At 41.5% G+C, this 27392-nt stretch overlaps 1 protein-coding gene across 2 annotated transcripts in view; it reads left to right on the top strand.

Moving 5' to 3' along the window:
- The window catches only part of LHFPL6 (LHFPL tetraspan subfamily member 6), a 143504-nt gene that overhangs the window by 93245 nt on the left and 22867 nt on the right, over window positions 1–27392 (top strand). The gene's annotated exons all lie outside the window — the stretch shown is intronic.

The following is a 27392-nucleotide window of genomic DNA, read 5'->3' as shown; positions in this document are numbered from 1 at the left end:
GCCTACTTTAATTTTCTTCAAATAAAAAAATTGTAGAAGAATTGCCAAGCTGAAGACCCATCTTTTTGACTTTAATCATCTTCAGCACATTATGTCTGAAACTGCTTATACCTGCTGCTTGGTTATTGTACTATTCAAATCTGAACTTTATGTCTGACTTTCCTTCTAAAGTTTGTCAGAAACTATCAAATTCCGAATTTGAAGAAGTATAAGTTTTTTCTTTTTACTAAAATGCCGATTAAAAAAACTGGCTCCATTTCCAAGTTAAAATATGAAGTGTTCACTTTTTTGTTTTCTATAGAGCCGTTACCAGAAGAACCAACTCATAAGGATTTACAAGAGTGATTGGCCTCATTTATTAATTGGTTCCACTCATTTGTCCCCACCTCTTTCCCCAGCTATCACAAGTGTTTCCTTCGCTTCTCGCATGCATGGAATTTTCTGAACAGCCCACAAGCTTTTGTCTCCTCTAGTTTCTCCCAAATACTTTCTTGTTTCACAGTGCTCTTGGGGCCATAGTTCAGCTATAGTGACATTCAGGTGGATGTTATTCCTATCTGAGTAAGGGAAAGACAACTTTATAACTATTTTCTTAACTCTTGCCTGGCTTGCTCATTGGTGTGGGACTTTTGGGTCAGTTGCTTAAATATTTCAAGGCAGGATAAATGAAAGTCAACAGACTATAGGCTTGTTTCAGTCAGTGTATGAATACTGGTGATACCAGAACCCAAATTGTGGTTGGTTTAAAGCACAAAAGGTTGAATGTTCAGGAATCAAGGTTACGTTCTCCTTCATACATTTTTTTTATAAGCCCATATAATCTCTTGACTTCTCTTTTTTTGAATAAGATTAATTTTGATCTCTGAGAAAGAAGTAAAATGATCTGTCATTGGTAGTTCTTGTACCTGACACATCAATCATGACATACCAGCAAAAATGGTTTGTCTTTTCTGAAAACTACTTGCTACAACAGAAACCTAAGTATGTCAGATTCATAGCAGGAGCTCTGTAAAGCTCTGTGTAATTAGTGGAGGCTTAAAAATGTTAAAACTAGATGGTATATCAGTGTTTGAAGTAAGGTTAATTCTTTCCTAAAGTTGCTCTTTCTTGTCCTTTCATATTTTAAATTGCAGAAATTGTGGGGATGGGGAGGCAAGGCATCTGAAAGCCTCCTTCACTTTTAAGAGATTAAAGAATCCTCCACCTGCACTGCTCTTTGTGATGCCAGTAGAATTCTTATATTTGGGGCAAAGATAGAGCTGTGGCCCAAAGGCTTGGAAATTTTAGAAAAATACAGACTTCTTTCTTGCTCATTAAGCATTTTCTTTTCTTATCTACAAATATATGTAGATAAACTGCTAATTATGTGGACCCATCTGTTGTATTTAAAGTGTGATAAATGTAGATCCTAAGTTTAAAGCTTCATAGAAGCTTATTATATTTCAAGACCTTATTTTAGAGTATGAATTTTAGAGTGCTATATGCATCTGGAGCAAACTTTAAGAGTCTGTGAAGGTCTGTAGGTTTCCTGTCAGATCACTGTGAACTGTATTTTCCCTCTCTTTTGGGAATGTCCATGAGAAAGAATTTTACTCACTCTGGCCACAACTCCTACCATTTTTGAGGCATCTGGTCCCAGCACATCTGTTTTAACACTGTGGGGTAGAAGTGCTTTCCTTCTTTCTTCAGCAGAGACCTGTTAACCTGCTAGAGAAGATCTTTTAGTTGAGCATTTCTACAAATTTATTTGCCATGTCTCTTTTATGTGTCTTTTGTGACATTTTCTGGCACGAGCCTTGGAAAGGGGAGGGAAATGGAAAGCTTCTTAGAATTGAAGTGTTTGATGGCCAGGTGGTAGAATTGTGATCCCCTTTGATGCAACTGGACTGTCAGATATTTTCTGTAACTTTTCTTTCAGATTTTGCAGCAGAATTGAAATACAACAGGCCAGGGGGAGATCCAGATGATGCATTGCTGCATGAATGGGAAAGTCCCAGGTGTCTAGTACCCTATTTTTCTCTTCCAGTTCAAAGCAAACCCATGTGACCCTCAGGTTGCTTGAGGAACACAACTAAGCATTCACGTTTTTCTCTTGAATGTGCATTTGGAATTAGAGATTGCTTGTATGACAGCTCTGGTGAGGAGACCCCTGAGATAGAAGAGTGGGTTTTTCTATTTCCTTGCTCCGCCTCCCAGTACAGCCCAGATTCTGTCAGGTCCTTGGAGAGCAGAATGACAAGAAGACAGGGATGTTTACAGGCTTGCACTTTCCTGTTGTGGTCCAGCAAGGTGTGCTGTTTTATGGAGATGCCAAATACATTACAGCCATTGATAGGGATGTCCATTAGCCAATGTTAGAAAATACCAGACACCCTTCAAAGAAGAGAAGTGGCCATTTTTCAAGCAAGGTGAACGAACAATAGATAAGGACAGGAGAAATAAATCTGTGTTTCAGTCAGAATGGGTGGCTTCAGGCATGAATAGCAGGATAGAACCATAGGAGCATTGCAGCAAAGTGAAATGGTGCCTTCCTGTTCCATTGTTCTGTGTTAGAGACACCTGACTGAGGGGCTACAGACCAGCAGGGAGCTGGTTTGCATGTAATCACTCAGCCTGTGACAAGGCCCTTCGATGTGGATGTTGAAGCAGACATTGCATGGCTCTGTCCTCAGTTCCACTGCAGATCAATGACTCTGCAGGTCAATTGCCTTGACCCGTGTCAAGTAAGGACACAGACTGAGATGAGTGAGTATGACTTGACATCTGCTTCTTCAGAGAAGTGTTTTCTTAACATCATCATGAACTCTACCTTAGCTTTTGAGGAAAAAGTGTTAGGGGCAAGGCATCTCATACTGCGTACTTGCTTGTACACAATAATATTTGTGAGTATTAGACAGAAAACTTACTGAGGGTGTCTTAGAGATGTTAATGTACTGAAAAGTAGAAATTGGTATGATTTAGTCATGAAATCACTATAACCTTCCTTTTATTTTTCTCAGTCCATTTGTAGTGATGGAAACTACTGTTTGCTTTGATTTTTATGAGTTCACAATCTTTTTCCGAGTACCGAAGCAACTCCCAGCACACCACAACTCACATGCCTCAAGAAAAATGTGGCTGAATTAAAGCTTAATTCAGATTCAGAATGTGAAACCCTTTAACATTTGTGATGCACAAGCTTCAAAAAAATGCAAACCTCACCCAACAGTGAGTTGTCAGGCATCAGAGAGGTCTAAGGAGCATTCTGGGAATCTTTCATCGTCCTCAGTTGTTGACATTGCATTGGTTACTACATAACTGTTTGGTCATAGAACAATATTTCTCCATGGAATTTAGCCTGCAGCAAGGTAGTGCCCCTTCACATTCTCACGGTTACTGGAAGGGAAGCTTCACAGACAGGTTAAAAGATTTGACAGGAGGAAGATTTGACAGAAGATAGGTAGTGTCTATTGAAAGCAAGTCCTACTATATCATCCAAGTGCTGTCAGGGATGTGTAACCAAGTCTGAACAGCTTCAGTCTGGCAGACAACAGCTATTAAAGCTACAAAGGAGTATAATTGATTTATATTTTGCATATTGACTGCTGTACTTTCCAGGATACACCTTCCTGAACTGAGGCTGTCACAGTCCATATGCCAACAGCAGTAACATCCTCAGCTTCCCTTCTCATGGATGTAGCAACAGAAGGGTAGCTAATACAATTTGACATCCAGGCTGAGAAACTCCAGGATCTGCTGCAAAAACTGGCTCACATATTTTGAAAAGGTTCAGCAGAGGTTCTCCCCCTTCTCCCTGTCTGAGGGGGTTATATAAAAGACTTTTTAATATTAAAATATTTCCTTTTTTCTATGTGGTCTTTAAAATAAAGCCTCTGGGGCTGTTAATGTCTCTGATGTTATAGCTTTGAAGACTGCATAAAATGATTTTAAAGGAGAAGCTTTTAAAGGACTCGTCTATTTCTAACATTGGCAATCAATCTAGTTTGTAGTTCTAGATGTAAGTGGAAACTTTGATATAGCACAAGTTAAAGGCAAAAGATTTTACATGTCAGTTTGAAAAGACATGTATTTCTAAGTGCTGAACTTTCATTTGTTAGGATTTCATTTAATGAAGGATGCTTTCTAAAACTGCGCCTGTCTCACTGTATTTGCCTTCACATTGTAGAGTGTAAAAGATCTTCTTTCTTTTATGTAGCTAATTCAGTAAAAAGAAAAAAATGAGCCAATTCTACCCAATAGCGAGGAGTCCACAGACTTTTAGCACATTAGCCCTTGTGTCAGCCTAGAAGGAGAAACTAGGCACATTAAGCAATACCTTTTTTTGAAAACCTAGAAAGAAACATCTGATAAAAAATGCAAAATGTGTTTAAATTTACTTTAGTCTGTAGGGACTTAATTATATGTTGCTCTGTGGAAGATTTTAGGGGAGGAAGCATCCTGTTTTGCACCATGTTTTCCTCATTTTCATTTCTTAGATTTCAAAATATTCTCATACTTTGAATGATAATGCTTTGTCTCAATATTTGCATTAAAAAAAAGGACTATGGGTTAAAAGAAAGGTGAGCATTGGGTGGTGGTTGTGACAGTTTCATGTTGTACATGAGAAAGATCAATTGATGCTAAGAAGAGAGGAAGCAGTCAGGTAAGAGTTGCTAATCTGACTGAGGGCACACTTACCCCGGGAAAGAAAATTTAAACTTTTGTTGTGAGATCCTGGAATTGTCATGTCCTGTAAATTAACTGTGAAGCATGTCCTTGCAGAGGGGAACTTTCACCCTCATTTTAGGGCAGTGGTTTGTCAGTCTAAGGACCATTTAAGAATGAAAGGGGAAAAAGTTTAATTTACAAATGACAGATTCCAGTATAAAATCATTTAATTCAATCTATTTTATTCCACCATCTATAATTGCATTCCACGTCTCAGTTGCTCCAAGGTTATTTTTGCAGCAGCAGTACCATCACCACAGATGATGGATTTCTTATGTCCAGATCAATATGAATCTTTTGGTATTGTTGAACTAAACAGACTGCTCTTCCAGCATCTTGTCCTTCTCCATCACTTCTTTAACTTTTTCCTTATTTACTTTTCACCATAGATGATAATATTTAAGTACTTCTTTTTTTAGAGACACATTTTGAGGGTTTCACTTGCATTATTCTAAAGAAAGAAATATGACTTAAGTTGACTGCAACTTTCTAGGTGGAAAGGATATTATAATATGGATTCCATATCTCTACATCTTTGTATCTATGTAGCTGCACAGCTATCACTTATGTCTCTTATGTATCATATTATCTTGGGTCTGAAATTATATTTTGTGCTTATGGTACTGCATCTTTTTAGATTACAGTAATTTCACAACTATAAGGCGCATGGGATTATAAGGTACACTTCCAGGTGTCGGCAAATTTCCGAACTTTTGCCCATATATGAGGTGCACCGGACTATAAGGCGCACTTCTGGGTTCGGGCCAAAGTTTTAGTCAAAAGGGTGCGCCTTGTAGTCGTGAAATTACTGTACTTATTTCCTTCAATGTCTTTGTATCATTTCCACCATTTACATAGTTCCTTAGACTATTTCCTTTTTTCTTGCGTTACAAGACAGTCTTTTTTTAATGCCTTTGTAACATCATGTACAATGAAGGTTACATACCTGTGAGATGTGACAATTAATGTATTACAAATATCCACACTGACTAAACAAGAAGTTTCACGCCAGAAGTATATGGTACATTCAAGGTTGAGTGGAATGGGGCTCTGACAAACCTGATCTAGTTGAAGATGTCTCTGCTTATTGCAGGGGGCTGGACCAGATGACCTTTAAAGGTCACTTTCAGCCAAAACTGTTCCATGATTCTGTAATTCTGATTCTATAACATTTAGCTGTGGTTTGAGCCATTATTCAATTCTTTCAAGGAAGAAATATGAATATGGATGATATTGTAATCTCCGTTTTTGAAAGACAAGAAGTCAAAATACAATCTATTGCCATTATTACATCTGTTTATATTTGATCTGCTTATACGTCACTGATTTATATTTGTGCAATATGAAATTATAAAACTCTACTTTGCAAGCCAAATAAGCACCTGAAAAACATGTATTTCTTAGCTGAACTTGTAATCCCTCGTCCAAGTTTACATACACCTGGCCTAACATTGTGATTTGAAACATTTTTTTGAATTATTATTTATTATACTACATGTACAACGAAATCCTTACCTTTGAGACAAGAGCTGAGTCTTTGCCCTTCCCCAAATGCAAGCCTGAATGCTTTTGTGAAGGTGGTTGGGAAAATCTGAGAGAACAATAAAACCAGTGAAATAAAATAATCTCCCCTTCCTCTCTTCCAGTTCTTCAGATTAGCCTTTCTGATGAAGAGACCAGAAGTGTTTGCAATGCCCTGTGGGGTCCTAATCCAAACCCTCCCCTCACATGTCCCTGGCTTAAGCCAGAGAATGGTCATACCCATCCTTGTCCCAGCATATATCACAAAAGGACACAGCAAAAGTCACACAGAGAAGGTGAAAGCTGGCAGGCAGGCAGCCGTGAATGGAGTTGTTGGGTGTGTTCAGCTGGTGATGGACTCGTGTCCCAGGACAAAAGGCATCCTGGCGGGTTTACTTACCCAAAATGCCCAGTGCTGATAGAGTATCTCTCAGAGTGAGGAAAGCCTAAGAAGAGAGCTGAGACGAATTAGCAGGGCAGAGTAGTAAAGAATGCTGTCACATGTAAGAGGCATTGAAATAATGTTTTTATGGTGGTGATTAGCTCAATGGCCTTGTAACTCTTGTGCAGAATGAGCACAACAAAGCAGGGAAGGGGCGTTTCTCTGGCTCTTCTCTCCCCTTGCCTTCAGGAGCCAACTGCTGTCTGGTGCAGCCCTTGGAGTGTTGATTTGATTCATGGCATCCAGCATGCCACCCAGGATTTATGCTGTGTCAAAGGGACCGTAATCCTCTGTTTAAAGTGCTTGTGAAGAAAGGCTTCATGTAAGTCAGGCATTCTGTTGCATTAGGGAATGTTTATTGCTACTCTGATGGAGTACTTTCAGGTATCATAACTTTTGTGAGACCTGAGCTCTGGGCAGGGAGGCATAAATATCCAGGAGAAGGCTGTTCCTGCTGAACAGGCTGTTCCTGCTGAATCCTCTTCAGCAGGATTTGGCAGCACGTGTGCATAGCATTGGTGGGCATCCTCTCCCCCAGGACTTGTGGGGTCATATAAGGATACAGAGAGATTTGCCAACATGTGTTCATCTCAGCACACCATTTGGAAGGATGAAGGAAGGAAAAGGAGGGAAATGGGGAAGACTTGCCCAAGTGTAGCAGTTTTAGGAGCATGGAGATGATAATCTAACCTTGTGTTGTCATTCCTGGCAGTCGCTTCAGCAGACCCAGGTTCTGACCATTCACCTAGAAAAACCCAATTTACAGTCAATATTGAGGAGGCCATACTTCAGAGATTAAGAAAGGCCTTTTTTCCCACCTCTGCATGTATTAAAGTCATGTGAGACTGAGCAAAGAGCAGAAATAGAAAATATAACCTGTCTCTCAACACTGAATAATTCACATGATTTATTTAGCATTTTCTTTGCCAAGTCAGAAAACAACACATTACTCTTTTTTTAATCTCAAATAGTGGTGCTTGCCTTGCTATCTCAGAGCAGCCATGCAGTGTGCACCAAATATAACAAGACCTATTTTTCCAGATGTTTTCAGCTTAACATGAAACAGAGACTGGCTCTTTGTTTTCCTAATGTCCTGGTGTGTGCTTTGCTTTCCAAGGGGAATGGACTTTGAGCCTGGCTAGTTACTCACCCATAGATGGAGCAGGGTAAATGCTCAGATGAAAACGAAAATAATTATGATTTGAGTAGATCAAATTTCTCAGGGTATGAAACAATATACTGGGCAAAAGCTGTAATTCGCATTGCACAGTCACCCACTAATGACATTTCTAGGTTGTTTCTGAGTGATTTCAAGACACTGTGCCATAAAATCTTAATGCATTTTATGAGAATAAGCATGTGTTTTATATGTAATGATCAGCAAGCTCCAGGGCATGAATGGAGCAGTAAGGGGCCTTCTTACAGCATTTTTGTTGTATGATTTAATGTGCCTTAGATTTATTTTTCTCAGCTGACATTTGTGAATGATAAGTAATTTTTTCTGCCTGGTAGTGTGGCTGGAAACAAAACCATGCTGAAAATAATATAATTCTGTATTGTACAAATGCAGTTAATACTCTATTAGAAGAAAAAACATTCTCAGATTTTTTTTTGTATGCAACAATATGCAACTGCTCAATACACCAGGAGATCTTGCACAAAGGGAGTCCTGTGATGAAGGTTTTGATTGTTCCTGGATAAAAAGCAGCCCTATAGATTTCATAATGACTCATAACAGTGTGATTCATAGCAACTAAGCTGTTGGGGTCTTTCAAGAAGTTCAGGGCTTGAATTTTTATGTGCATTAGAAACATTTTCCTCCATTTTAATGGAATTAAAGAGCAGTGAGTTAGGCATAATGGGTCTGCTATTACCAGTTAAAAGTACTCCTGAATTAACAGAGTTGTAAGGAGTTGTTGAGCCTGCTTCTGGACAGCGGTTCTGCCAGGACCATGCAGAGCTGGTGCTGGGAGGGAGCAACATGGCCCATGTGGAAAGGTTTCAAACTTTGGAAGGGTGGATGGTGTGGTTATCCAAAATGCAGTACTCCTCCGTCCTGATGTGGGGTTTATTTAACAGCATGATTAATCCTTTGAATACTCAATGGGACAACTTTTTTCAGAGAAAAAAAAGTCCCCATATTTTCCTTGTCGTTTCTTGACTCTGCATTAATCTACTGAATAGACACTTCTGTCTGTGCTCATCTCTTGTTCCCATGTTCCTCCTGGAAGTTCCCACACAAAGTCTCCTCTCTGTCATGTCATGTCTTTCCTAGCTCACACCACTTATAGAACCTCTCACGGAATCACAGAATCATGGAATAAGCTGAGCTGGCAGGGACCCATAAGGATCATCGAGTCCAACTCAGGGCCTTGCACAGCACCATTCCCAAAGAACCACATCATGTGTCTGAGAGTATTGTCCGCATTCTTCTGTCAGGGCTGCTATTCAGTTCACAAAACCTACATTTCTTAGTTTACAAACATTCCTATTTACAAGCATCTTTTTGTCTCTTGTCCATGTCACTCCTCCTCAAACTGTACCTGTTTTTTGTGAAATTTTATGTTTGCTTAAGGCTACTCTGAAGAACAGCTTTCTTCTTAAAGTTGCCCAGCAAGCCCGCCTAGGTTGTGAGCTGGCCTGACTGACCAGTCCCAGCAGCCTGTAACCCTCAGGAAATGAAAAAAATAAGATGAAGCTCATTGTCCCTTGGCCACTGATCATGACCCTAGCTGGGATAACTAAAGATGATTTAGGCCTGAGCCCAGTGCAAGCAGATCTGATTTAGGACTGGATTGCTCTGGGTTGTTCTGGTGAAGTTCAGGCGTGTTTCTCCCTCTCCTCTGTCTCAAAACACTAGCTCTTAGTTCAGCTAAAATATTTTACTCAGTGCTTTTGAGTGCTGAAAAGGGCTTCCCTGCATAAGGTGGTCATACTGCATTCAGCCCATGTAACAAATAATTATTATTATTATTACTCTCTGAATTTGATATTAAATGGGAATATCAACTCTCTACCAAAATAAGAATATCCAGGACTTTAATAAAGCTGGATTTCCATAATCCATGTGCTGGTCATTGTGGAATATAATGATCTAGTTAAGCTGTGCTTTGCACCTTTCTACTCTTTTGTGTGAATCTCTCACCAAGCTCTGGATTAATTTGACTGTTTACATGCTATAAATCCCACAGAGGGTTTTGCTTTTGTGGAACTTTGATGTTAATGCAAACAAGCCAGTGAGTCCTGAAAAGTCAAGGCTGTTTAATTTTTTTAAGATACCACAGCATGGTGGTTTTGGTGGTTAAACCAGTTATTTTATTTGAAAAACTTAGGAAAACTTGCAGCTCTGACATGGTAGCTCAAAGACTCCTGCTTTAATGAGAGGCATGCAGATGTCTGTTACTCAAAGCATGAGATAATCATCAGTGTATGAACAAATTCAAACTGGTATCAGCTTTTACTCATTTTATTATGCAATTTCCTCTAACTCCACCTGTCATTCATATTATAAAAAGGAGATGTGTTGATAAAATAGAGGATTTACATGCTTCCTGGAAATAAAACCTCAATAACCAGACACTGGCATCTGGTTTCCACAACCGTTGATAAGAACCATTGTGATCTCTTTCTTAATGTAGGTGTGATCCAAAGCACATTAAAATGTCTTTGTAGTCTAGCTCATTACCACTGAACTCTCAAATCTGCTGCAGTGTAAATACTGGTCCCACAGTATTTCCCCTTACAGCTCCAATAAACTGCATTTTGATCCTTCTGCCTTGTATCTGAAAATGTGCCCATAAATTAGGCTTCAGAGATGCATGAGTAGTGTAATTGAGTTGCCTAGCATGAAGCCCTCAGAGCATTTTTCACATCTAGAAAAGGAAATTATGGTATGATGCCATTTTTAATGTCCTAGAAGTTCAAGGGGAAAAAAACAAGATCCATTAATGAAACACTTTGGTGTTACCAAGGCTTCTTATGCTCCTTCCCACATCACTGTTGCCAGTGTATTACTTAGTGCAGGCTGCATATGGTGGAGTGAGAGCCTAGAAATGAAGGAACATTCATTAAATCCATTTTCCCCCATGTTATGCTTTAAATCCTCTGATACCATCTCAATGGCTGCAAATACCCAGCCCATTTCTGTGCTGAAGAACCCTGAAACATATCCAGACACAGGCACAGGACAGCCCTGGATGCTGATCCTGCTGGCAGGGTGGACAGGGGATGTTTTCATCCATCCCTGGACTGGAACATGGTCCATGGGACAGCATGAGGCTGCTGCAAGGGGTTAAAGTTCACCAACAGCCTGAGTGATAACAAAGACTCGATTCTCTGCTGGAAGTTCAAGACAGAAAAGGGGGAGGGCAGGGAAGAAGAAGAGAGGGGGTTGTTAGGAGCAGTTCATTCATTAATAAACTTCTGAGGGAGGACAACCGGGACCAGGCTGTTGCTTTGGTGTTCTGCTTTGAGACCAAGCAAGCGTCTTCCTCTTCCATTACAAAGATCCAAGGCTTATTGTTTAATGCAGTAATAAATATTGCATTAAAATAATTGGCAAAGCAATGCCAATAAATAATGCATTTCTCCCAGGGGTTTAGCTGAAAATCTAACACATCACAACATTCACTGTAATTGGTCGCACAGCTATTGTTCCTCATCAGCACTGTTTTTTCTGGCCTGGCTTTAATGCAGTGATTTGACCTAATTTTTTTCTGAGTGTCAAATGGCTACCCTTGGTTTCACAAGGCAGAGAGCAGGGCTGCTCACCCAGCATATCCCATCCTGGCACAGCCTGCAGACTGTTGCCTTTTTGGAAAGGTGCTGCCATGCTCCCCATCCATAAGTGCATCATAATAATCTCTTTGACTATAAAGTTGATGCCAAGGACCAGCATTAACTCTTCCTTTTCTGGTAAGGTGAGGAAGGACACCCACAAATAAACTTTTTGAATCTTTCTCTTCTGACATAAGCATTTAATTTGCTCGCCGATGAATGCAATATTCTCCCCAGGAGCTGAAATAAATTTTACTGTATAATGATGTCATACTTTTGCTATTCTTTGTCTCTAGCTTCTTCCACGTATTAAATCAGTCACACTGGCTGACCTGTAGTGGGTCAGCTAAGATCTTCCTGCACAGAAATTGAGGAAAAATAGTTTTATTAAAATAAAAAGGAAAGGTTAAGGCAAGAAACCTTGTGATGATTTTCTTTTACCAAGGGCAAAAGAGAGTTTTTCATTACTCTAAGGGAATGTCTTAAGCATTTAATTTCTTGCTGATGAGCAGCAGCACCTGTGGCTAATACCACCTCTCTATTAAAGACTGAGTCAGCCTGCCTCTGGACACCTCCACCTTGAAATGTCACAGCCATCCAATTTCCCATATCCTTTGTAAAACTGGGAACGATGAGCCAAATCTGAGTGAGTACAAGGGGACACAGAAATCCCTCTTGTCTTCCACAGGATCTGCATAAAGTCAGCCCCTCTCCAATGTCCTTACGCATGAAAATAGCCATGAAATGCAGGAATAATTGGCAGTTTAATGTAAGACCTTTATCTGCCCCTTGAAAACGGGGCTACGGTAACCCCATGGAAGGCATTTTACCTGTCACAAATACAAAACATTTTGACTTGCCCTGACAGTCTCTTGTTCTCTTTTCCATTGCTATGAGGCAGATTGTTCCTGCAGGCAGTTCTCTCCTACCTTCTGACTTAAAGTGGTCTTTCAGTAAAATATCCCACTTTTCTCTCCTTCCACTCCCATCAAAAAGCATCAGTGTTGTGGGTCTACCTGTAAAAGCATCATCTTTCTGAGGAAAGAGGTGTGGCTGCAGGATCTGTCGTAGGCAGTGATAACAGATAAAGGGAGGCCCCTGATTTCAAATGCTGGAGGAAAAAAATCTTGCATAGCATTCATCAATGCAAAATGGCTTCCCCAAACTAGCAAGGTGCCAACAGAGGCAATTCCAGCCCAGAGAACCCTCCAGAAGAGGATGTAAGTAAAATTTCTCTGTCCTCACTTTTCATGGGCCCTGCTGGAAGGAGAATTCCACTGATGCTCATTTGCAGTATTCATCTTCTGCATTCAAGAGGAATTTTGACTGACAGAGAAAAGCAAAAAGAGACAGATGTACTCACTGGGGAAGGCTTATATATAATTGAACGCATAAACATTTGCAAACCACTGTTATTTTTTACAATTGCATGAATAACATTGCCTTGACTTGTGCTCATAGGCCTGGCAGGAGTTATGCAAAGCTGGATACAAAGCAGCTGCCCCTGATCTGCTGCACCACAGGCTCTAGGCATGTAGTGTGTCACTGGTGGTGTTTTGTGCACCCCTGCTTTGAGGTACTGCATCAGAACAAGTACTCCAAGGGGGGTGTGAAAGGTGCCTTTTGCCATGGCTCTCCAGAGCTAAAAGAAGCTGTACTTACTGCAAGGACTTTCTGTTGCAAACTGTCCACCCAACTACTTTTTATGATGTGAAGGGTCAATAAAGTAAGTTGTTTATATTCTTACACCATTCTTCCTTTGAAAAATACCCTAAACCAGCTGAATTAGTGTCAGTTGAGTGGCAGATAATGATAGAGAGTCCTCAGAAAGCCTGTCTTGGGACAGTTTGTAAGGAATTAGAAAACATTGCCCTTGCCCAGATTTGCAGAGGACTTTTTTAGTCCCTGATACAGTAGATCTATTTGATGACTTTCAGCAGCATATTTTCAGTAGTACTGCTTGCTGGAAGGAGTTTCCACAAAAATGAGATTTGGAGGAATTGTCACCCCCCGGTCAGAGCAATGAGTTTTGAGTTTTGGTAATGCTCTTTGTGAGTAGAGTGGCTATGCTCAAAAGGAATATTGCAAGGAGACCACCCTTCTTACCCTGGGAGTTAAGCTCTCTTCAGTGGCATACATCGCTCACCATGGCAATGGGAATTGAATTTTCCGCTCTCTGAGCTCTCCTGGATACTTAAACCAGCCTCATGTAATACTATTGTGGCCAGTGTCATTGCACCACTGAAAACTAAATGAATGAATAAATTAGAGCCGTGGCGTTTGGGATTGCTGAATTGCATCCAAGCTTTTTATTGCAGCCATGAACTCCTTTTGCGATGACAGGTGGAATGATGCTTATTAGGCAGTTAGGCAGATCATTGTAAGGAACAAACGTGAGAAGTACGGTAGCAGGGCTGTACATCAGAGAACTGAGACAGGATTATCTCTTAAGAAACCCCTTTCCAACACCAATTGCCTTTTGACTGCAGGGCCCCTTCGTATAACACAACAGTTTATTCTTCCTTATTGATGCAAGTAATCTAAGTTTATGGCTCCTGTCACAATCTTTTCCTCCTTGGCCTTTTAACTGCCTCAAATATAGAAGCTGTTCCCATCTTCTCGAAAGTCTGTGCTCCTTCAGCTTTCAGCTTTCATCCTGCTCCTATTTTGTATGTCTCTGAATATCCCTCAATGTCACATTTGCAGCACTCAGTTCCCTCTTTTGTCTCATTTCTGTGCAGTGGTCTCCAAGGCTTTATCTCAGCCCCATTTACCATGTTTCTCCACAGCCACTCTCAGCTGTGGGCAGCACTGCAGGTCCCCTCAGCTCTGCTCACCTCTCCAGGACTTGGTCAGGTGCCAGAGCTCTGTTTAGATGCCCTTTGTTCCCTTGATGGGTCCATATCAGGCTCCCAGCCTGTTTGTGTGGTTGCATGGAGGGCTCCAAACAGGTTTGATAATTTGCTCAGGATGATTTACTGGTACTTGGGAGGGGGTGGTCCTTTGCCCTTGGCATTGCACTTATCCATCAGTATGCCAACTTGGAGACTTAATACCAACAGAATAATGACCCTATAAAAATTGTGATTTTTTTTTTTTTTTGGCCGGTGAAACTCCCTGAACTGGTTAGCTTGAAATTGTGTGAGGGAAAGGGGAGAAGGGTGGTAAGAAGACTTAGCTGGGAATGTGTAACAGTGCCTAACAATTCTTTTCAGAAATGGCATGACATGATAAGATCCCCTGTGACATGAAATTTATCCCAAAGTCATGTTTTGTCGCCCATTAACCAGTACAGGAGCAGGCTGCTGTGGGGAGGAGGAGCAGCCCCTAGCAGCCCCTTGTGTTGCCACCTGTGCCTGTGACACACTGCACGTGGTGAGCTGGAGCACCTGAATTCAACCCAGGGAGAGAGAAGTCCCGTTGCTCAGCTCTCCACATGGCCACAGCAAGTGGCACTGAACACTTCCTGAAGGCAGTGGTGAGCTGTCATGCTCCAGAGGAGGCTGCTGTGCCTGGGGATGCCACTGGTGTTTGTTGTGCTGCTTGTTCTCACAGTGAGGTGTTTGTGTGGAGGGAATGAGAGACAAGCTGAGTCTTTTTCTCCTTAATGGAAATTAAAAGGTTAATGTGATGGGACAGAAGATTGCCATGTAGTATTGGGAAGCAACCTTGCTTTGTTGTGAATATATGCACAAAAAATATTCTAGGAGAGCTCTTAAGTGCAGATGTATTTTCCTGGTGAGACAGAGATACAAGCCTCCATTTAACTGTGCCCCTGAAATTACACTGGAGCAAGCTATTTGGCTGTGGAACAGTTGCCCCAGGAAAGCCATAAACCTTTATTGCTTGGAGACCTTTGAAATTGGACTGGACACACCATGGTGTTCAGTACAGATTAAAGCAATGTGCTTTAGGGAGCAAAGCACAGCAGACTACCTCAGGGAATGAACCACCCCTTGGGAGCAGGGGATTGGATGTAAATTGTACATTTCCCTCTCCAGTTGCTGCAGGTCTGCTGCATGTTAGACTCAGAGACCTGGAACACAGTCATCTGCTGCAGAGTACAGTGGCACAATCTTGGCTTTTTTTGTTATCTTAAGTTGGATTAAGTATCACCTCCAAACTTTAATTTCTGATTCTATGTTGTTCCTTGTCTTCAGGAAGCAAAAAGTGCTTATTTTCTACAAAGCAGCCATGTAAATGCTTGTGGCAATCACTTTTTGGGGCAGGTGGGGAAGAAGTGAAGATGATGGGAGTGTTGAGACCAGAAGGGTGCAGACAGGGAGGAAGAAGCCTTTCAAACCATCCCTCAGTGACAGTGGCCTTATTCTGCTTCCTGTTGTTGATGCTGCTGAAGTTGCCCTGACACTGCCAACAGGTTTTTCAGGTGGGAATATCCAGACTGTGGATGCTCCAACCTTGTCTTGATCAGGTTTTATGCAAAGGCTGTTTCCACAGTCATCTTAACCAAAGGTAGTAGATATTTACACTTTGAAGTTTAGCTGTTGTTTCTGCCTGCACACTGCAAAAAGTTTCTCATATTTAATTTATGCTTATTTCATTTTTTAAAAGCAAACAAAAGATGCATTCATAAACCATGAGTTAGAGTATCAAATCCTCAAGTGACACTCTGGCATGGTTCTCCAGGGGCATATTGTTCCCAAATGAGGTATGTAGGTGCTGAGATCATCATAAGTAGAGGGGTGCACAAAATGAAAAAAAATACTGTGGATTTTGCTCATTCCTGGGAACACAGGATTTGTCAGCCAGTTGGATTATACCTGCTTATCACATCCTCTGGCCATTCCCTATGGCTCCTGGGAGAGAAACACTTAGCAGTACCTCAGCCTCTTCAGATCACAGCTGGATCTGCTGGGTTAAATGGCTAATTGAAGGTGAGTGCTTCAGTGTGCATTAGTCAAACCCTGTAGTTAAAATGGCAGATAATTTCCTTGTAGCTGCATGCAAAGGCAAATGTCTCTGTTTCCCTCATTTGCTGCCATCCCCACAGCCAGTGATGAAGGGCTGCTGATTTAATTGCATAATCTAGCAGGGCTCAGTGACAGGGCTCTAACAACCATAGCTAAGGTGTTTGTACTACACAGGCTTTTGTTCTATGGACTCATTCCACATTTGTGTTGAGCCACATGGGGATATTGAAGACACTGTAGACCTAGAAGTCTGCTGAGTCTCAGACTGTGTAATTTGCTGTGGCCATCAAGGCACTAGCTGAGATGTCTCATACAGTGAATATTGCTTACTTTTGGTGCCTGGAGTCGAACCTTCAGGCTTCTGCAGCCCATTTCACAGTGAAAGTAGGTGTGCCCACTCCTCTGGGAACAAGGGCTGTGGTGAGCTATGCCCTTGAAAAAGTTTGGTTTGTTTATTTGCTTGCTGTTTCGATTTTTAAATCTTATGTTAACATTTCTCTCAAGGTCTCAAAGCACCACACCGAGGTAAGAAATCCCTGTGCCCTTTGGAACTATTATCCTGTCTTCCTTATGTAGGGAAAAGAAGGCTTCAAGAGGCAATATGAGTAACACAGTGGTTGTAGGGAAGTCCCTGGCAAGCTCAGGAGTCTGCTGTAACCTTTGGGACCCCCAGGGCTCTGTAGTGATCTCTGTAGTAACATTTCTCAGTCATTATGGCTGCAGCTTTTGACTTTAAAAAGTAGCACCATGTCAATTAAAGGCAAAAATAGAGCAGTCCACAGGGACTTTATCTATGTATATTCAACCCCATGTCTGTGCTGAGTTGCTCACGCTGCTCTTTAAATCCTAACTGCTGAGGGATGGTCAGAGCTGTTTTGCTCTCCTCTGGAGCCTTGACCTGAGCACTAGCAGTGCTGGATGTTGCACCAGCAAAGCAGCACAGGCAGGGTGAAATGTGGTCCTTGAGCCTTGACTCTTTCTGCTTCATTACTGTGAAAAGCCTACAACCAAATATTCATTCATTTGTATTCAACCTGGCTGTTCTGCTTTCAGACCTCCTTTCTTGTCTGCAGCTGACAGGATGTCACGAGGAAGTGACACGACAGTGACACTCTGTGTGTCATGGTCCACTTCTATTTGAACTTGATTTTTATCTAGTAATGAATCAAGCCACAGGAGTCCAGTCTGGGAAAAGAAGTGTCCCAAGGAAGCAAGCTGAAGCTAGAAAGTTTTTCAGTCCATTTGGAAATAAGAATGGATTACAATGCGCTTTTTCCCTCCATGGCAGACCCCGGTATTCTCTCAAGGTAGACTGGGTACAAAAGGGGTTTTGCATTATTTATTAGTGTGCCTCTGTCAGACATAATGAGGGCTATAAAGTATGTAAGAGTTTATAATTGGCTATCTGCAAGAAGTAATCCTAAGGGGGCTGTGTAAGGATCAAATAAATTATGCTTCATTATAGTAGTTATGCCAAGGATATTAGAAAATTGTTTTTGGTTGGAGGAAGAAATATAGGGAGAAGCAGAAAAAGAAAACTCTTTGGTACTTCTTAGACCCACTTCTGTCAAAGATTTTACAGTCTGAGGGAAAATTTCGCTATTTCTCTTTAAAATTCCTGATGTGCTCAAGATGCTAAATAAGCAGTTGCCAAGATACTAGTACAAATAATGCATAAATGGAGTTTATCTAAATTGTTTTATTAATAAACTTCACTGAACTCTCCCATGCAGTTAAGCAGGAATCTCAATTCCCCGTTATCCGCCATTGGCACATCAGCTTTCAGAAATGAAACTTTTATCTCTTCCTCTCAGGGGGACAAGAATGCTTTACCCCCCTCCTCCTTCCTGGAATCTAATTATTGTCCTGATAATTCAAAACAAGGATTCTGTGTTAGTAAAAGAGACAGGAGAAAAAAAAAAAAAAAAAAAAAAAGATGAACAGCTGGTCCTGGAAGCTGAGATGGTATCATTTTGAAATGAATATTTACATTTTAGAAAAACCAGGACTATGGGATCTCCATGTTTCTGACTTAGTTATAGGGCTTTTCTAATGCTTCTGGATACAATATTTGTTACAATGGAGGTGCCCCTGGAGTACCTAAATTAGACAAGGAAAACTCTTGTCAGATCCAGGAGGGAGAGAATATCTCTTCCCTTAAAGCAGTTGCTGGGTATTATTCTAGTTTTAAATAGAAAGTCAAAGGAGGATAGGGTTTCTCTCAGGATAAAATATACTTGCTTTTCAACAATTTGCAGCAGTGTAAATTACTTGTGCTTTTGCCTATTAAGTGTACTATTTTCAGAAGTCTAAAAATACATCCTATAACCCTATGAGTGGTTGCACCAGTCTCTGTCCAAACCATAAAGGCAGCTCATGTTTTGGAATGCTTCAGCAGACCAGTGTTCTGTATGGCCAGCATTGTGTGAAAACTGTGGAAAGAAGGAGGCAGCTACTGGGACCTGGAGCAGCAGGAGGGATTGCAGCCTCTGTAAGTTGCCTGGCTCAGCCTGCACACCAAAAGCTGCACTCCAGGTTCAGTCAGGGCTGTTTGCTGAACACATAACTTTGTCAAACAGCTTTGGCTCGGGATCACTTGCAGGTGGTTTTGTTTGCATCACAAAAATCATAGGATGCTCATTCGATATCTGAGGTATAAATTGCAGGGACTCAAGCGGGAACTCACTGGCACGACGGTCCAGTAAGGAGCTGGACAGGTCACAGGAGTCAGCTGGTTCTGAAAGAAGAATGAAAGCAATAGTGTGTGAAGAGAGTTGAGAATAAGGGGCTTTTCCTCCTTGAAACCTTTATAAATGGTCCAAGTACCATCATTACGGGCTCCCGACGCCGTCTAAAATTCACCTCATAGCTTGTTCATTTTCTGCTCAATTTTTAACTTAAATTCTCTCTCAATCCCTGTAGGAGGTCCAGCCAATGCTAATATTGCACCTTAGCATTCCCTGCTCCTAGGTCCAAATAAAAATTCATGTCTTGTATCTAGGAATTGCATGCTCCGTTCACTAAGTGTTAATCCATTAAGCCAGTGATTTTGTAAATTGGAGCAGAACTATTGAATGCTAGGGATGGTATCAAAGCATTGATAGGTTTTTACCAAGGACAGCCTTTATAGTGGAGAGTTTCTAGAAGAGTCTTCCACTGGTCATAAAGCATAATTTCTAAGAAGTTTTTAGGAAGAAGGGACAAAGATGAGCTCCAAGAGTCACACAGTTCATTCTAGGGTTTTGCTATGTGGTAGTGTCATCACCTTCAAGGTATTAATTTCATTTAACTTAATTTAATTTGGGTTCTCTCCATTGAAAGCAACAAGTTTGATTCATTATTCAACTGCTGTCATAGTACTCTGGCATGGCTTTTTGTTTTTTGCAGGGAAAATTCCAACAGACTGTGGAAGCCAGCAGCCACAGAAATCCTCTGGGAAGGAGGAGGATGCTGTATGGAATGGCCAGTTCTAGCAGGGAAAAAAAGGAATAAATTGGGCCTGCTTAGTTTGTTATAGAGAAAGGTAGTGCAAAGAGGGAAGAAAATGAAATGATTTCTCAGAGCCCCATAAAGGTTTTGCAGAGTCCATGGTTTAAGGGGTGAACTGAAATTGCCACAGGAAGATACTGGTTAGACAATGTGAAAAACTTCTGTAGCAGACAGAGAGACACAAGAACAGAATGCCTTATGAGGTGGTGGGATCTCCATTGTGAGGGGCCTCAAGAACACATCCAACAAACAGTTCTTTCGGAAGGTACAAGTAGAGCTTATCCTGACTTTGAGGCTGAAGGATGATTTAAATAACTTCTTCATGTCCCTTCTAGCCCTAGCTTTTAAACTGAAGTTTACTGAACTCATTTCAAAATTATCTCAAAGGTGGGCTCATGAGAAGGGAGAAGCACACCCTTCTACACAGCTCCTCCCTCTCACACAGTGGCTTTCATTAATAGAAAGAGTTAAGTGTGTTTGAGGTGTTGGTAAGGTTGTCCATATGGATTCTCTCTGAAGAGGAAAAGTGATGGTGCCAATTTTTTCTGAGCTGCAGATGTGCAATATATTTGTAACAAACTGCAGCTCCTATCCAAAATTATATCTATCACATTTTGTGGCAAACTGAAAAATGGGATCTATTTGAGGAAAATTGACTCAATAGAGTACTTCTTCCCTCTGCAAATTGGGTCAGTTATTGAGTTTGAATGCTTTTGGATAGGAAGACAGAAAAAGTTGCATTTTTATTTCTTTTAAAAAATAAAAATATCTTTTTTTTCCCTCATGATGTAAGCTTGGAAATTATGCAGAACAAAGCAGACAGTCTAACAGTATGTAACAGTATTTTGAATGTCACACAGTTCCAATTGGAGCTGTGTTGAATCTTACCATCCCTCTTACTGAAAACAAAATAGTTGAGAATGGGGTAATAGTTGGTTTTAGTTTAATTGAGGAAGCCATACGAGCAATCGATTTCACATGGAGTCTATTATTGCTTAGATTTAGCTCCATTTCTTTTGATTTCCCACTGTAATTCAGCACAAAGGCAAACAGCACTGAATGCACCTTTGTTCATGCACAGATTAATTCATGTGCTTAGCTGCTTGCTCTGCAAGTAGCCTTGTGAATGCAAAGGGTATTTAAAAAGCTGCTAAAAAATGCTGCAGCTACAGCAGCAAATGAAAATAGTAAATGAAACTGACCTTTTCTCTACCAGCTCCCATGTATTTTACAGCACTTTGCTGTCTGGGCATTATCCATCAGCAGTGGATACACTGTACAGATAGACATGCAGTTGATGGCTGCAGACCTGCCTATCAACCACACAGATGGTGTGAACATTTTTGCAGAGTAGAAGACTTAAACCTGTGAAGCACTAGTGAGAAAAACATAAAGTGAAAAGTGATTCTCAGCTTGATGACTACCACTGACTTTTACAGCATTATTTATCTTACTGTATTTCCTATCTAGAGAAGTGATTTCCAAACTCATTTGATTTGAGGAGTGTTAGAGATTCTCCAGTAGAAATGCAGAGCCATTCAGTCTTTATTACAGGTATAGATTTCCCAGTAGCATGTATGAACTTCCTTGGAAAGTACTCTGTGGCTTGTCAGAGGGTCTGCAGAGTGTGTACTGAAAATACGGCTCTAAAGTATTGAGCATAGCTGAAGTGTTACTGAGATGTGCAGTGATGATCTTCTATTAATCCATGGACATAAATAAATAAATACAACCAACTGAAAAAAAATCTGAAAAGGCAAAAGCCTGGTATGCAGTACTCCCCCTCTGGATACCGGCTTTGCATCCATTCCAGTTTCCCTGTGACTTTGGGGATATGCCACCAAAGTGAAGGAATTGGCTGGACGTATTTTGTTGCTTTATTAATCATTTACAAACTATTACTTTATAATAAATTAGTGAACTGATAGAAATGGAAAAACAATTACAGTAAATTCACGAATACAAGCCGCACTGAGTATAAGCCGCATCGCCGGGTGTTGGCAAACATTTTGTTTTTTGTCCATAAATAAGCCGCACCCGAGTATAAACCGCTCTGTCGTTCGCAGCGAGGACCCACGTGCAACAAAGTTGTCAAATAGTAACAGAATCACGGCAGGGCGGGGTTTACTGGCTCGGCTCGGGCCATGAGAGCTCGGGGCTGCCGACAGGGCTGGGTGGCCCAGCTCGGTGCTGCCACTTGGCGGGGCCGCTCGGGGCCGGCCACCGCCACCGCTGGGCTCGGTCACCCCGGCCCGGCGCTGCCCCGCGGCGGCAGGGGGGGCACAGAGCCCGCCGGCACCCGCGGCGGCGATGGGACGCAGGGATGTAGCCTGCCTGCTCCTGCGGCGGCGGCACGCGGGGACGGGAGCCCCCCGAGCCGCGGGGCCAAGCGGAGAGAGCTGCCCCGCCTTCCCCCGAGCCACGGGGCCAGCAGGAGAGAGCTGCCCCGCCTTCCCCACCCTCTGTGCTGCCTGCACAGAGCAGCTCCACCCGCCGTGCAACAGAGTATCAATTTGTAATGACCGTGTAAATGTAGGGTTTTACTGGCAGGTGCTCGACTTTGCAGTTTGCACTGACTTGGTTTGCACTCCCAGGGTTGAAAATGTCAGAAAATTATTCACATATTGGCCGCACCTGAATATTAGCCGCATTTCCGGTATGGAAGCAAAATTTTGGTCAAAACACTGCAGCTTGTATTCGTGAAATTACTGTATTTCGTTTAATCCATGACTGAATAGTTCCAAAAGCTGCTACAATTTAGCAGTGAAATTATTGCAGTAGTGCTCAAGAGTCAGGATGCTGCAGACTTAGTGCTTTTAACAACCTTTGTCTTGATGGTTGTTGAAATGATATCGGGATTCCTGTCCATTTATCCATTTTTCTGCTTAGGCATCTTCACAGATGCAGGATATATTTCCTTTATTTCCTCCTTACAGTGTTTCATGAGATCAGTTCTTGTACTGGGAAATCCTTCGAGCATCAAGCTTCTGCAAAGTTCTACATAGTTTTGGACAGTCTCCATTTGCTGTTAAAATTCATGTTAATGAAAAGAAATATACCTTGTGTCTATGCCTACATGAGAGTTATGCATTTTGGGAAATTAGTTATTAAACTACCTTTTATTAATTGCAGCAGGCACCCTTGTGTTTCTAATGGAATGGTTTCTATTTAAATACATTATGCCACATGCCATATGCTGCTCTAGACTCTTTGAACTGTCAAGCATTTGATTCTGAGTCACAAAACGACGGGGTGAGCACACAGATGGGTTGTCACATAAAGAAGTCTGATGGCATGTGATAACACTCAGGCTTTTTTTTTTTTTTTTCTCTCCTCTTAAAGCTTATAATGTACAAGCATTGATCATGGCTTGCCAAACAAAAATGAGCTGACAGTTAAACTCCAGAGTGTTTTCTGGAGCTCTTCAAGCGTTTCAGTTCCACTCTGCAGACTCACTCTGCCTTTAACTGGACCATGTCACATCCTTTTCAGAACAATTGGTGTCAATCATTTTATTGTGCAACAAACTCTGGGAGAAATGACACAGAGACTTGCCAAAGCTAGTTCTGAGTGGTAGCAATTGAGGCAGACCAAGACCATTTTGAAACAGCAACTTTTTTCCATACTAATTGGTTTTTTTAGAAGTCAAGCATACCGGTTTGCACTCAGGAGAAACACGGTTTTTCCTTCAGTCTTTTCCTTCTTCCTTAAAACTCAGGTAGTTCCCCATAAAGGAAGAGAATTGATAACAGGAATTGAGATTTTTTGCATCTTAAGGGCAGAATGAGGGCAGAAGGATAGAAGAAAAGGGATAAAGAAAAGTGTAAGTAACTTTGAGCTGGGTTCATACACTCTATAAAGATGTTTACAATACAGCTATTTTCCCTTGAGATAGGTTTCTAAGCTCACATTAAGATCAATAGATATCTAGGGTGGAACTCATTAGGCTAAATCTAGATGCCTTGCTCTGTTAGAAATACCCTAGGGTCTGCAAAATCTTTGTGTGGGCTGGCAGGTATGACAGAGGACTTAAGGGAATCTTGCACTGCTCTGGAGAAGCAGATAAAGGAGCAAGACACTGAACAGCAATTAAACTGGCAGAAGGTGACATATTTGGGTGGCTAAATCCCTCTCTGGGTTTGTACTGCCAGCAGAGCACAATTCAAATCATTGACCTACAGATTTGAAATGCCTTTGACTATTCCACCTCCAGCTGCTAATCCAGATGCGTTGGCTTTTCCTGCTGCCTCTTTGTCATGTCTGCCAGTCCCATGTGAATGTCTTTGCTGCCTTAAGAGGTATGTGAGCTTAAATGTGTCCTAGTCACAGACCTATGTTTATGCATTCTTTAGGATGAGAAAAAATGTCTCGTAGACTCCCCTGATTCTGCTGACAAAGATCTAAACAGAATTGCCACTGCAGAGGCATCTGCACAGGTTTGATATGTCCTGTGTCACCTGAGGCACCTAGAGAGGAAGCACCTCTGGGTGGGGAGATTTCCTTCTCTGAGCCTGAAGTGTCTCTGTAGCAATGAGCACACCACCTTTGCTCAAACAAAAAACAAAGCAAAGCGATGTTTCATCTGTCAGAAAACTCCCATCTGCACCCTCCATTGCCCCATGCTCTATAACAGTGAAAGTGACACATAACTTTGCTGGCTGGATGCTGTCACATATTTTTAATACCTTTTTGACATTTCCTCTGCCACTGGTCCCACTTTACAAGAGCTCTAGTAGGCAGGTGGCATTTCTTTACTGTGCCTGTTTGCTGAGGTTGGGAGCCAAGCAGGTGCCAGGCAGTGCATGCTTGTGGTGTGAAGTAACCCAGAGTAACCCAAAAAGTCTCATTAAATATATGGGGCTTGACAGTCAGAAAAAGGGGAGCTAAGCAAAGTCAAATGATGCAACTTAAAGCCTGGAGCCCAGAACCAGAAGAGAAAGGGTGGTTGGGTTTTGCCCTTGGCTGAAAACTCTATTTCCATCACTTTCAAGATTAAGTGGTATTGTTGCAAGCTGAAGGTTGCAACATTTTATTCCCTCTGATTTGTGTTGTTCTTATGCTTCATTTTACTTTGCATGTGAGAGTGCCTCTGATGTCCTGCTACAGAAACACCTTGATCTTGGGTGAAACCCTGAACTAACTTGCTGTCTCCCTTGTCATGACCCTTGTAGGAGGAATAGGAGGAAATTTGGTGCAGCATAGAATTATTTCTGTCTGCCTGGACACTAGGACAAGGGAGTCCCTTACTGAATTCATTCACGTTTGTGAATTCACAGGATTGTACCCTCTCTCAAATGAGGCTCAATAAGCTCAGGCTCAATAAGAAGCAAGTCAAATGCCTCATGTTCAGTAACTACTAACTAAAGATGGAACTCTGCCCAAAGTGTTATCTTGTGTTTAATCCTAATAAAAGCCCATTTCAGCTCCATGTCTGGGTTTCTTGAGGGGCAGATACTGGCAGCAATGGAAGGGATTGATGTGATAACATTTCTCTAACAGAAGAACAATGGAGAGACCAAAGAACTAAGTGATGGTGCTGAGAGAAGGTGGAAGTGTATCCCTAGAGAGGGGTGTTCTGGTTGAAGTGCTGGGAGCTGTCAGTATAAAGACACTGTCCCTTGCTAACTGAATTGAGGCTGAATTCCCAAGGGTATGAGAGCCAGGCTACCTGCAGCTGGCACAACCCTGCTCGCCTCTTTCTTCTGTTGGGACCTGCTGTTCTGCCCAGCTCTGGAGTTTGTGTTAATCTGTTCTGACTCTCTTCTATCACTCCACTACTGCTTGGTATCAGGTCCCAGAGGATTCTTTGAACAGGGACTTCAGAAGCTGTGTCTACTGAAGTATTTCACATCCCAGTTTTTAACCAATTCTTTAACCACATTGTTGTCTAAGGTATGTCTGAAAGCAGCAGACAATTTCAAGTGCCAACTCCATTTTACTTTCACACTCTGGGGTTGCTTTTATAGGAGGTAAATGCTTTATAGTGAGGTGAGTTTTTAAATCACAAGAAACAGAGAGTCAAAGTCCATGCTGCATCTAAAAATTGGTTTTGTTTTGCTTGTTGAGATTGCTGTACCTTCAAGTGACAGATGGGAATGTGAAAACTTTCTATCATCCTTGAACATTCAGGCTGGCTAATAGAGAAAAAATGTGAAAGGAAAAGTCATCATTAAAGTGGTCTTGAAAGCGATGACTTCCAAATTATTGTCTGTCAGCTTCTCCATATGGCCTGAATATCTGTCAGATGAACAGTATACATTAGAAATTCCTTACAAAACAAACAAAAAAAATCGTCAAGTTTTCTTTTTAATCAGGTCTGAAAATAAAAGGAAAAAAAGTAGATGATGGGGGAGAGAAAGGAGGAAGATGATTTGGAGTAGATCTTTCTCACTAAAAAGTGACTGAACAAAAAGAAACCTTCAGTTCGGATTTTATTTTCTCTCTGCAGTACATATATCAAGTCTGCCTCATTCCTTTTATTTTTCTAAGTGAAAATACAAATTGGGTTTTTGCAATGACAAGGCCCAGTGAAGGGCTGCTTCCTTCTTCAGCAGCTTCCCAGGGTCCCTGTACAGCAATGCAGACCTGTCTAACCGCTGGGCAAGGAGGCCTTTATGGTGCCCAGCAGTGTCTTTCACTGCACTCATAGGGTATAACTGGAGCTGAGGATATACAAAAAACGAATGCATGTGAAAAGCTCTTAACAAACCCATAATCAAGGAAAGCCACCATGGGTTTAGTTACTATTTTAAAATGCATTTTGTAGCAGCAAGACTCTGAGGCTTCGTCCAAAGCTAAGTGCCTCATTCACTGCCATCACCACCTCTCTTTATTCATCAAACTGATGGCTTTCATCATCAGACTTAGCTGAATCATGTGCTTAGATTCACCCTAGGCAAGGGAGAAAGAAGGAGGCTACGGAAGGTTTGACTTTATTTAACAGGCTTTTGGGGGATGCAATCATCAAATGGACTGAGAAAATAACCAAGAATGAGCCATTTAGCAATCAGGGAACTGCTATGTCCTCAACAAGTGAGAGAAAGAGCAGTAAAACAGCATTTTCATCTATGAATGGTCAGGACAGTTGCAATTAATTTATTATGTGCTGTCTGCATGGGCTGTTTAAAGGCACATCAGGTCCTTGAGTGGAGGCTCTCACTGAAGCCACAGTAGCAATCTGAGGACACCCCACTACAAGGATTTGCAAGTTTCCTTTGTTATGCACTGGCTTTTGCTGATAGGTCTTGGTGTTTATGAGTGCAGTCATTTTGCATACAGCAAAATCTGGTTCACATCTCTTGGTTTGTTAATCCTTCTGTATTTATTGTTCAAAACTTTCTCATATCCAGGCTATTCTTGGAATTATTGATAGTGGTTAATATTTTACCTATTGGAATAAGCTGTTTGCTGCATGCCACAAATCATTTCTTTATCACTTCAAAGATGAGACCTAGATCTGTGCCAAGCCACTAATGTAATTACTGTCCCTTCCCTGCCGCATCCACCATATGCAGAACCTGTTATAT

Source organism: Catharus ustulatus, chromosome 2, assembly GCF_009819885.2.
Source record: "Catharus ustulatus isolate bCatUst1 chromosome 2, bCatUst1.pri.v2, whole genome shotgun sequence".
Lineage (NCBI taxonomy): Eukaryota > Metazoa > Chordata > Aves > Passeriformes > Turdidae > Catharus > Catharus ustulatus.
This window is presented reverse-complemented; position numbering and strand designations above follow the sequence as displayed.